Raw genomic sequence first — 12016 nt, 5'->3', positions numbered from 1 at the left:
AAGTATCCAAAAGCACCTACAGACATTTTGTATGTATTAATTGAAAACATAAATGTATTCCATTACCCTAAAATTCCCCTGACAGGGTTCTGAGGTAGCAATCTGGGAGCTTTCTAGAAGGCAAGTCTGATAATGCCTCTCCCCAACTTAAAATCCTTCAATAGATTCCCACTGCTCTAAAATACAGTGCTGACTCTTGAAGAGAGTCTAAAAATGACTGGACCCTTACTGCTTTCTCCAGCCTTAATGCCTCACCCTATTGTCAAACGATGGCGTGCTCTTACTTTCTGGAGCATTCGCTAAAGAAAATTTATGTTTTCATAGTTTTCAGTAGCAGCTAGCTTTTGTAGTAATAGGAGATGGACACTTTTATATTATTATACAGAAAAGGCATCTTTATCAAGCTTATTGATCCCTAACCAATGAATCATTTTGGTGAAAAGGACACGAATGTGGCAAAGAAGCACATATTTTAAGTTACTAGATGATTTTATGATATAATGCCTACAATTTTTTGAGCTTTAAATATGTGCCAGTCATATATACATGTTTCACATATATTAAATCTCATCTAATTCTCCCATGAGCCCTTTGAGGTAGGTAACATACCATTTCCATTCTATTGAATAGAGTTGAGATAACTGCGTGCTGGGACTGAATCTGCTCACTTAATTTCCATTCATTCTCATTGAAGAGGTTGCAAAGACAAAAACTACATTTCCCATATTCCCTTGCAGCTAGGGTACTGGAAGAAAATTGTGTCCCAAAAGGTAGATACACGCAAGTGAGACATGATGATATAGAAGGCAGAAGTGCGGCAGAAACCACTTTCTTATCCTTTCTTGACTGTTTCTTCTGGCAAACAAGTTAAGGCTCCTTGGCACCGTGCTCCAGCATCCATTCTATAGATACCTTGGTGTTTAGAGGCAGCAGCAAGTTCTTGATCCTGGCAGAGTTTTGTGGCTGGTCTCAGAGGTAGTAACCTCCAGTGGGTCAGTTTTGTAAAATTTTGTGTTCATTCCTGGATGACTTTGGAACAACCCAGAACCTGTTTCTTCAACCCTTCTAATGCTTTTTAAGTGCCTAATCCCCTGTATTAAAACCCTTTCAGTTTAAAATACTTAAAGTGGTTTCTCCTTTCTTGTATTGAACCTGAGAGTGTGCAAATGCCTACGTGTTCATTGGACTACAGGTTAAGCTGAAACAAAAGCACTTAAAAAATAGTGTGGCTTAAATAAAACCAAAGTCTGTTTTTCTTCCATGTAACAGTCCAGAAGCGGGTGATATCACACAAGTGGGATGGCTCTATTGTCATCAATATGCAGCTCTTCTCTTTGGCCCAGGGAAGCTCCAGTTTTTGTCTATTTCAAAGACATGGGAAAGGGGGCGGGGTGTGGAGAGAGAGTAAATAACCAATGATTTTCAAACATACAAAACTCCCTCTCACATACCATTGGCTAGAAATGAGTCACATAGTAAACTTAATCCCAAAGAAAGCTGAGGGAATATAGTGACTAGGTAGGCAACCGTGTGCCCTGCTAATACTTGCCAGGGGGAATTGGATATTTTGTTAGAAAAAGAAAGAAAGGAAAAATGGTTATTAGGGTAACATCACTCTCTTCCATGTCTACCCCTCTGCCTGATAGTCATGCCTACCCATGTTTCTGCAAATAAATCACACAATCCAAGTGGAATTCTAATCTACTGGCTTCCATGTGAAAGTAACAGTAGCCAAAGATCTCTCTGGTCACAGCTCTTGAGCCAAGCCTCCTCTTTTATTTACTGGCCTCTCTGTTCAGCCTTTCCCTCTTTGCTTCAGTTTAATGTTGGCTACATTTAGTGGCAACCATTTGAAACAGTTGGGAAGGCAATGTCTTTTATCCAGTCTTTACTTTGGCCTGATTTCCATTTTCTGGCCAAGGAAAATACTTAACAGAAGGTCCATGAGAAAGACCTCCATCATCAAACTTATCTGCTGCTGTCTGGGGACCCAGATCTTCCAACCCTGCATGGCCCAACTTTTAAGCTCTGAGCCATATTATATTGCAAACCATAAATGAGAGCTATATTCCCTTATCAGAGCTATATTCCCTTCTATCTCTGCTTACTGACTAATAATTACCTGACTTCCCTTTCCTCTTATAATACATTATTGACAGTAGTGAGGACTAGTCAACATATACGTATATTCTGAGTTGTTCTCTTCGAGCTAAAGGTCAGTAGGCCCATAGCCTGTCTTCCTAGTTATAATAGGTAACTGTCTTAGCAAATGATGTGTCACAGAATAACAAGTGTTGCCAATGTTCCTAGATGAAATATTGTGTCCATGTCACCTCTGCTTGTTGCTATCCAATGCCACAAAACTTAGGTTTTTTATGTGGTCACATCCCACTTCTGGTACCAATTTTTGCATTAATTGGATACATGCTAAGGTCTTTTTTCAATTAAAAAAAAGAAATCCCAAAATACAATGTCTTCATAACATAGAAGCTTGTTTCTCTTTCACCTTTCACCTGACAGTACAGAGGCAAGCAGGGAGACTCTGCTACCAATATGTGACTTTCATCTCTGGGACCCTAGAACTAGCTGTTCTAGTGTTATTGTCTCCCAGCCAGCAGGAATTGTCTTTTAAAAGTAATGGCATGGACATATATACACTACCAAATGTAAAATAGATAGCTAGTGGGAAGCAGCCGCATAACACAGGGAGATCAGCTCTTTGCTTTGTGACCACCTAGAGGGGTGGGATAGGGAGGGTGGGAGGGAGACGCAAGAGGGAGGAGATATGGGGATATATGTATACATATAGCTGATTCGCTTTGTTATACAGCAGAAACTAACACACCATTGTAAAGCAATTATACTCCAATAAAGATGTTAAAAAAAATTTTTTTTTTAAATAAAAGTAATATCCAGAAGGTGTCACATCACTTCCGGTGACTTCCCATTGGCAAGAACTTAGTCTTGTAGCTGCAAAGGATGCTGTGAAATATTGTCTCTAGCTGAGTAGCTGTGTGCCTTGCTAACACTCAGGAATCCCATCACTAGAAGAAACAAAGGAAAAGGGACCCTAGGAGATAGTGAGCAGTCTCTGCCACATGAGGACCAGAGGATTACAGCCGCCTGACTCCAGATCCCAAAGGCTAAACTACTTCCAAAACTCTCTTCCAATATTTAGAAAGTCTCTTCTTCTTCCTCAGTACTCTGATGGTCCATATTCTCTAGAATAAGAAAGTAGTGACTCTTTGTTTGCCATCTTCTTTTAACTTATTTAATCATTCATTTATTCTAGCAGCTATTATTTATTAAATACCTACTCTATGCCAGACATTTAGTTAGACAGTAGGAATACAAAGATAACTAAGACAGAATCATCTGGGATCTTTATTCAAGAGTTTCTATTGATTTGGAATAGAATAGTTATTTAGAAAATTCACTCTTCTCTTCTGAACATACCGTAAAACCAAAAATTTGTTTAAAAATAATAAATGCAAGAGAAGCACACAAGAGAAAGAGTTTTTTATTTTTCACTTTCCTTCCCCAATTTTGTATTACTTACATCAACTGGCCTAACTAAAAAGTATAATTTAGTGTAAAATGAATCACTTAAGGTACAAAAATCTTGGCAATAAGGATGACTTGCAACTCAATTTCACCTACACACTCTTTCTAATCAACTGCTATATTGATACCAGCTTTCATCATGAATATGAAACGGCAATATGCAAAAGAGTTTTTTCCTTCTACTTCTGTTGGATCTAAGTCAACGTCAAAATATTCCCCAAAAGAAGCCAGACACAAATGAGTACATACTATTTTATTCCATTTATACCTAAAGCACAAAAACAGGAGAAAGCTAATTTATGCTATTCAGAAGTGAGGACAGGATGCCCCCATTGATTGGGGACATGCAGGATGCTTCTGGAATGCTGATAACGTTCTGTTTCTGGATCAGGGTGGTGATTATACCGGTGAATTCAGTTTGTAAATCCCACTCAACACTCTATACTGGAACTTCTGCTGGCAGAATTTTTTGAAGGCATCTAGGGAGACTTATGGGGGGTTAAGGATTGTACCAGCCACTGAAAGTTTCCAACAACATATAGTACATGTATCACCTTGCCATTTCCCATCAAAATGAGGCAGCTGTGATGTGAGGGGAAAGACGGGGAATCAGGAGCTGGCCTGTGTGTCCATGTGTAAGTCCAAGCTAATATTCACCTCTCCGAGTCTGTTTTCTGAGCTATATCTGAGCACTAAGGCTCTCTGCTCTATAATTTCCTCCTGGTCAGTCATGGTTGCCATTTTCCTCTTTTCATCTAAAGCAGCTTTTTTGGAACTCAGAATATCAAATTGGGTAGACACTGGAAAAAATTAATATAACAGGGCTTCCCTGGTGGCGCAGTGGTTGAGATTCTGCCTGCCAATGCAGGGGACACGGATTCGAGCCCTGGTCTGGGAAGATCCCACATGCCGCGGAGCAACTGGGCCCATGAGCCATAATAACTGAGCCTGCGCATCTGCAGCCTGTGCTCCGCAACAAGAGAGGCCGCGATAGTGAGAGGCCCGCGCACCGCGATGAAGAGTGGCCCCCGCTTGCCACAACTAGAGAAAGCCCTCGCACAGAAACGAAGACCCAACACAACCATAAATAAATAAATTTAAAAAAAGAAAAAAAATGCAAACCTTAAAAAAAAAAAATTAATATAACAAATCTACATAGCTCTTTACCGAAGGCAGGACATATGACTGGAAAACCCTGGGACCAGGTATCCCTTGACTCCTGGTTTATGGTCAATGCCTGGTCACTAGCTTACTGCATAGCCTTAGGCAAAGCCCTTCATTTTTCTGAACTTCAGTTTTGTCATTTGTAAGACAAGGGGGCTTAGACCCCAAAGGTTCTGTTTCTGAGTTAACTTGTTCAGAGATAAGAAGCAGCAGAACCCAGACTCTGGTTTTATGGCTCAATCCCAGTTTTCTTCCTACACATATGTATCTAAAAAAAAAACAACCTAAATTCAGATTTAAAAATTCTTGTTGTCCAGTATGTGTTGGACATAGACATCAACCACGTGAGGGAGACATGTTACCCCTGCTTTTCAGATGAGGAAACTGCCCATCAGAAAGTTAAGTGACATGTCCCCCCTGGACATGGTCAGTGCCAGAGGCAGGAGGGAAAGTCTGGTCCACAGACTCAGGACTTTCCTCGCCCCGCGGGGGATTGTAATGGGCCCTCAAATCAACAAATAAGCTGAAAATAAATCCAATCCCAAAGCAAAAATAGTCTTTCTTTTTTTAGTTTCCTCCAGTTGAGAAAGAAAAACAAGAAACTGGGAGTTTCATTAGTAAGTATAAAATTTCATGTCATTTGTTAAAATGATAAAACTATTGGATTGGCCAAAAAGTTCCTTCGGTTTTTAAAGTAAAAATAAAAGACACACTTTTTCATTTTCACCAAGAACTTTATTGAACAACCTAGTCACCATTTTGTTCCACTACCTTCTGCCATTTCTTCAGGCAACTTCATAATTCCATCTTCCCAAAACTTTTTATCTTTTTGAGCAAAGAACTGTTCCAGGTGCTTTTTACAGTCTTCCAGGGAATGGAAATTTTTTCCATTAAGAGAATTTTGTGAAGACCTAAATAAATGGAAATCCGAAGGTGCAATATTTCGTGAATACGGCAGATGAATCAGAACTTCCCAGCCAAGCTGTAACAGTTTTTGCCTGGTCATCAAAGAAACGGTCTTGCGTTATCCTGATGGAAGATTATGAGTTTTCGGTTGACTAATTCCAGACGCTTTTTGTCAAGTGCTGCTTTCAGTTGGTATAATTGGGAGCAGTACTTGTTGGAATTCGTCATTTGGTTTTCCAGAAGGACTTCATAATAGAGGACTCCTTCCAACCCACAATATACACAACATCATCTTCTCTGGACAAAGACCGGCCTTTGGTGTGGTTAGTGGTGGTTCATTTCCCTTGCCCCACGATGTCTTCTGTTCCACATTATTGTACAGTATCCACTTTTCATCGCCTATCACAATTTATTTTAAAAACGGAACATTTTCATTACATTTCAGTAGAGAATCGCATGTAGATATATGGTCAAGAAGACTTTTATCGCTTAACTTATGTGGAACCCAAACATCAAAGCGATTAACATAAGCAAGCTGGTAAAAATGATTTTCAGCGCTTGATTTGGATATTTTGAGTATGTCAGCTATGGTATAACATTGACTGTTCTCAATTAAGGTGCCAATTTGATCGCTATCAACATCAACTGGTCTCCCCGGCCGTGGAGCATCGTCCAGTGAGAAATCTCCAGCAGGAAACTTCACAAACCACTTTGACACATTTGATCAGTCACAGCGCCTTCTCCATGCACTGCACAAATCTATTTTTTGCGTTTCAGTTGCATTTTTACCTTTCTTGAAATAATAAAGCATAATATGCTGAAAATGTTGCTTTTTTCTTCCATCTTCAATATTAAACTGGCTACACAAAAATTCACCAATTTTGATAAGTTTCTTTTTAAATGCACACTGATATGACAGCTGTAACAATACAATCTAACAAAACTGTTTCAAACGAAGTTAAAGACAACTAAGCACTACTAGAACCATCTCTCTGGAAAAAACCGAATGAACCTTTTGGCCAATCCAATATATATAGTTGAATAAAGCCTCACGATGGATTCAAAATCCCAGCACATTTTTATACTTGATACACATCGTTGTGTGTACTGCAATTCACATTTTTTCTGGAAGATAAGTTATTTGGGGCATAAAAGACTTTATGAGCCCAGAGGCAAAGATGAACAGAGATTTCCTTTTTTTGTAATTTTTATTTTATATTGGAGTATAGTTGATTTACAGAGTTGTGTTAGTTTCAGGCGTACAGCAAAGTTATTCAGTTATACGTGTACACATATCTATTCTTTCTCAAATTCTTTTCTCACTTAGGTTATTATAGAATATTGAGTAGAGTTCCCTGTGCTATACAGTAGGTCCTTGTTGGTTATCTATTTTAAAACTAGTCGTGTGTATATGTCAATCCCAAACTCCCAATTTATCCCTCCCCCACACCTTTCCCCTTTGGTAACCATAAGTTTGTTCTCTAAGTCTGTGAGTCTGTTGCCGTTTTGTAAATAAGTTCATTTGTATTAAGCGATATCATATGATATTTGTCTTTCTCCGTCTGACTTACTTCACTTTGTATGATAATCTCCAGGTTTCTTTTCTTTCTTTTTTTTTTTTAAATTTTCCTGCTAAAGCAGAAAGGCTTAAAGTTGACCACTCAACCTTACACGATGCCCCTGTCAGCTGTCATGTATGACATGGGGGCGTGGCCTCCATGGAAATGACTCCAAAAAGCAGAGGATAAAAACTCTGGGGTGAGATGCTATGAACAGCGCTCTTAGCAAACCTAGAAATATTTTTTAATGTTGTTTCAGCCCAGCTGATGATTGTTTTAGAACAAGTCTCCTGTCGAGGTCTGGCCCTTGATCTGCAGAATTCCTTCAGACACTGCGTCTGGCAGGCGGTAATATATCATCTGCCCGGGGAGGATACAAAACGTCCTGGACGTTGCCATGACTCTCAAGTTGTTACAGTTCACTCAAGTACTTCTAAAAATACAATGGGATAGGCTTCCCAGGCTCCTTTCCTTTAGATACCACACCATCAATTAAGAGGCAAGAAACAGCTATTATAAGATAGCTTTGAGAAAAATGTACAATATTTAATCAGTCCTTAATGTGTGGTTTTTCTGTGCTGAATCTCCATTCAGTTTTTAAGCCCTAAATTCCACCCTAAACTGAAAACTGAGGTTTGGGGTTAATACTATGTATAATAGGACTAGTTTCTAAATCAGGCGTTATGAGCCTGCCTATCTGTTTGCTCCTGTAATTGTAAACGTCCGGGGTTGTTCCCAATAAAGGCGTGTTCTCCTGTCTCTCTCCAACCCCACCTTCGTCCCTGCAGGCAGGGTGACCCCATAGAGTGTGCCGATGTCTCTTGGAAACTGCTTATGCCCTGTAGTACTTTCTAGTGGTCCATGTATCATTTGTTAAACATATTTTTAGAATCTATTCTACCAGAGGCCAGGAGTTACAGATACAGCTTGGCAAGTTGGACATAGCCCCGTCCGCGCAGAACTGACTGCCAAGATGGATATGGCCAGCAGCCCTGGGAGGGGGCAGGGTGAGGGGAGGGCTCTCCTGCCTGTTGTCTGCAAGCCTGCGTCTGGAAAGCACTCACCACGCGGTGGGCAGTCTGGTGGGTCCTGTGAACAGCCACAGCAAATCAAATCGGGAACCGGGCACTGTCCTAAGCCTTTTACATATATGCAGGAATTTTCTCTTTTAATTCTTACAGCCTCTATGAGCCTGCCTGTTTGTTTTTTTCCTGTAGTTTTTTGCACACTATGGGATACACTGTTTTCCCTATTCTACAGATGAGGAAACTGAAGCACAGAGAGGCTGAGTAATTTGTCCGAGGTGGCACAGCTAGTTCCTGAAGAGGCACACTGGAAGCCAGGCAGCCCAGCTCCAGCCTGAGCTCTTAAGTCCTGCCCTCCGTGGCTCTTACTCCAGCACAAGGACGAGCTCGGCAAGCCTCCCTTCCCCCCAGGAGCTGGGGGAGGTGGACATAAACACCTACCCAGAGCACCGGGGCTTGACCAGAAATATGAATCACATGACCGCAACTCAAAAAACAAACTTCAAGGAGGCCTCCTCCACAGCATGTAAACAAAACAGAAGCGATTCTGCCTAAGAGAAATGACTACTTCATTTAAATTATCTCATTGCCCTCTCATAAACACTATGCGAGGGAGACAGCATCTCCTCATCCGATATAAGAGGAAACTGAAGCTAAGATAAGTTGTGTAACCAGGTCCAGCTAGTGAAGCCAAGGTCCTTTCCCTATTCACTGAGGCCTCCTTAAAATACAGAGCTCTGTCTTCACTCCTCAAAGCTGGCATCCATTTCAGGTAGCTTCTCTTTGACGTAGAGAGTAAGGGGAAGTGTTTTCGTTTAGGCGGTTACCAGATTCGCTTCCTAAACTCTGCAACAGGAATCTGATGCAAACACACCAAAACATCGTGTTCGTGAGAGACCTCTAGCTCCAGACTATTCCATCTGAGGCTGACAGCGACCCTGCTGAGGGTACTGTAAGGTAGAAGGGTGCCATGTTGGAGTTCTAGATCCCACTTGGCCCGAAGAAAAGGCATCTGAAGAGCACTGCAAATCAGAAGGAGATAAAGAGGAAAAAGTGTGAGGGGGCGGGAGGCGTGGGTGAAGGTTGGTTACGGATCAGACATCACAGCACAATCGAAGCTTTGATCCTTCCATCAGGATCTTCCTTTAACAGTAAAAGTTGCCTAGACTATGCTGGTCAATCCAACGTCTGCTTTGGCTGCAAAGTGTCTTCCTGGAAAAGAAAAAAGAACTATAGAGCCAGGGTTTATAGCCAAGATTTCAGAGAGGAAGGTACATTTTAGCCCTGAAGTACAAGATACATTGCTTCTAAGAACAGGGGAAAAAATGAAAAGTATGACTTTGCTTTTAAACATAGACTCCAGTTTTATAATAACAGCTTCCTTTCTCCTTCCTTCAGTCCCCCAACCCTGTGAGATAATGCCAACTGTACTAATTAAATTCGCAGACATAGAACCTGAAGATCCCTTTATATTAGGTTTTACTCTTTGTGGGGGGCGAAAAGGGGCAAGGTATTAGACTTTCCAACGAGCAGAAAAAAGAAAAGAACATAGAGGCATAAAAGTAACGCAGCATTTGGTTACCAAGAGTAGCAATGATTCAAGTAAGAGTACAGCAAAGGAAGAGATATGTGGCTGAGGCAGAACCATAGTGGCTTGTGTGAAAAACAAAGGGAAGTGAATCTCGTCCCTTCTGGCAGCCTGCTTCCCCTTGGGGCTGCTTGGGGGATTAGATAAATATAAACTTCTTCAAATAACCCAAGATGTGAGAAATTGAAAGCATAGCAAGCTGGAGTAGTCATCAGAGGATATATTTAGGAAGAGCTTATTTTGCAAGCTAGAATTACAGAACAGCAAGATGCAGTCAATTAAAAGTATTTAAGGACGAAGTTTCTACGATTGGGAGGGAGTTGCAATCTATGTCAAAGAGCCAGGAGGGACCACCTTTCTCCAAAGATCGGGCAATAACTTTAATAAACTGGCTCATTCACCATTGCCCCAGCAGCCAGTTTCTACATCAAGACTAGTTCAAGATTTCCACAAAAGGAAGTGGTTTACAAAAGAATCAGCAGGAACCCAGAAATGTTTAATGGAAAAAAAAAAAAAGACTGCACAAGGAAAAACTTGCTCTGTATACCATTAGGTTACACGTTGTTTTTTAAGTAGGGGTCCCAGCAAATGGTAGGAACTTTAAAAACAGGCACTGCTAGAAAATTCCATTGTATTCACAGAATTCTTTATGGCTCTTTAGGCACTGTCATGTCCCTTACCTCAGTGGAGCCTCATAATTACCTACTTACGTAGAGCATGAATTATGGTCATTTTACAGATGAGGAAACTGAGGCTCAAAAAAGGTTAAATACATGGATATGGTCACACAGCTAATAGTGCAGGACTGAGGTATGAACCCTGTCTGAGTCATGCTTTTTTTTCCTAGGCCATATATACCTCAAAAAATAAAATCTGAGCTCAGAGATGTTAATTGCAGAGAATTGATTTCAACTTTTCTTGACCTGCTCGGTCAAATTCATCTCCTGTAGTTGCCTCAACTCTTAGTCGCAGTAGCTTTATTTGCCTCCTCTGATGCACTTCTCACTTCTTTGCAGCTGAAAGTGGTTCCATCCTCTACAGGGAGCTTTCCTGAAGACTCTGAACACAATGCCTCTCCCTTTCAGGCCAAAGCAACGATTACATCACTTTCTGCTTCCTGCCAGGTTTTGCTATTTAATCTTTTTCTATATGTGACTTGCTTTACCCATAAGACTGACACTTTTGGGTGGAAGAACCATCTCTGCGTCCCCTGTTGTGAGCCACCTGCCTTATCCCCCAAAGGGCCAGGCACTGTGCTCCCCACACAGAAGATGCTCACTAAATACAAACTGAGTTGCAAAGAATCAGTTACTTTCTAACCAGTTCTATTCTTCCTTGATAAATTTCTCCTTGGCATGATATCATCTGGGCACTGCAGTAACTTGCATGATACGTTGTGGGGACTTTATCAATTTTACAAAATATGATGTTTCAGTTGCATGAGGTTCAAGTTGCTGACTTTGCTTAAATCAAAGATTTTATCTTAATCTAATTTGCTGTTTTACCAGCTTTCCCCTCTCTCACAGGGAGGAGTAGAAATAGTGACAGTCAAATAATGATGATAACAATAGCTAATACTTATTAAGTGTTTATCACGAGCCAGATGCATGCTAAATTATTTATATTTATTATTCCATTTAATCCTCATAATCACTCTCCTCAATTTACAGATGAGGAAATTGAGGCACAGAGATGTGAAACAACTTGCCCAAGGTCACACAGCTAGTAGGTGGCAGATTCAAATCCCCTCTGGAGGCCACATTTTAAACTGGTCATTTGGTGCGATTACAAAGACAATTATTCTGTAGTCTTTTCTTCTTCATGTTGATTGAGATATTATCAATTTACATGATTTTTCTGCTTTAATTTTCACAAAAACACTTTGAGATGTGTTATGTTGTTCTTCTGGATCCAGCATTTAAAAAGCTCTGTATCTTTTACAACATTACTGAAGCTGAGGCCTTCTGCTTCAGTTTCTTCCTCTCTGAAATGAGAACATGACTGATCATCATAAAGATTAACCTAGTTTATTCATGGAAAACACTTGTAATTAGCACCAGGTGCCCATGGCAGGGTTCTGTTGGTGTAAACTATTTTTATTACTGCCCACGGCCTGCCTTCCCCAAGATGGCCAAGAACCTGAGTTGTAGACATTCCCTTATTACCATTAAGGCTGATTCATGTGTCTCGCCAGTGTTCAGAATGTGCTT

General features: G+C 40.6%; 1 long non-coding RNA gene across 1 annotated transcript in view; it reads left to right on the top strand.

The window, feature by feature from the left end:
* LOC309609336 overlaps positions 1–10902 on the top strand; it is a 39290-nt gene extending 28388 nt beyond the window's left edge. The window contains exon 3 of the long non-coding RNA XR_014233380.1: positions 10823–10902. This is a non-coding gene — a long non-coding RNA (uncharacterized lncRNA). The remainder of the gene's footprint in view (positions 1–10822) is intronic.
* Positions 10903–12016: the final 1114 nt, after the last annotated feature.

This window comes from Balaenoptera borealis (genome assembly GCF_965194805.1).
Source record: "Balaenoptera borealis genome assembly, chromosome: 13".
Lineage (NCBI taxonomy): Eukaryota > Metazoa > Chordata > Mammalia > Artiodactyla > Balaenopteridae > Balaenoptera > Balaenoptera borealis.
The sequence above is the reverse complement of the archived record's forward strand: the minus strand, read 5'-3'. Positions and strand labels throughout refer to the sequence as shown.